A 612-nucleotide genomic window follows, 5' to 3' on the forward strand; every position below is an offset into this window, starting at 1 on the left:
AAAATGATGTATAGCTACAATAATCGAATTTTGACTAAATAAACCGCGATATTTCCAAAAGTTACAGTTACAGACTAAAAATTTATATGCCATTCGATTCGTCAGACGATTCTGCACTAGAATACGTATAGACATTCTAGATGTATGTATAAATGTTCAGTCTAGACGCGAGTATACAAACTGCTATTGGAAAATGATGTATAGCCACAATGGTCAAATTTTGATGTAATAAACCGCGATATCTCCAAACGTTACTGTCACAAACTAAAAATTTATATGCCATTAGATTCGTCAGACAATTCTGCACTAGAATATGTATAGAAAGTCTAGATATATGTATAAATGTTCAGTCTAGACGCGAGTATACAAACTGCTATTGAAAAATGATGTATAGCCACAATTATCAAATTTTGATGTTATAAACCGCGATATCTCCAAAAGTTACAGTCACAGAATAAAAATTTATATGCCAATAGATTCGTAAACGATTTTGCATCAACATGTGTATAGAAATTCTAGATATATGTATAAATGTTCAGTCTAGACGCAATTATACAAACTGCTATTTGGAAAATGATGTATGCCCACAATTATCAATTTTGATGTTATAAA

The sequence above is a fragment of the Centruroides sculpturatus genome, unplaced genomic scaffold (assembly GCF_000671375.1).
Source record: "Centruroides sculpturatus isolate CEXI.00-Female unplaced genomic scaffold, Cexi_2.0 scaffold1282, whole genome shotgun sequence".
Taxonomy (NCBI): Eukaryota; Metazoa; Arthropoda; class Arachnida; order Scorpiones; family Buthidae; genus Centruroides; species Centruroides sculpturatus.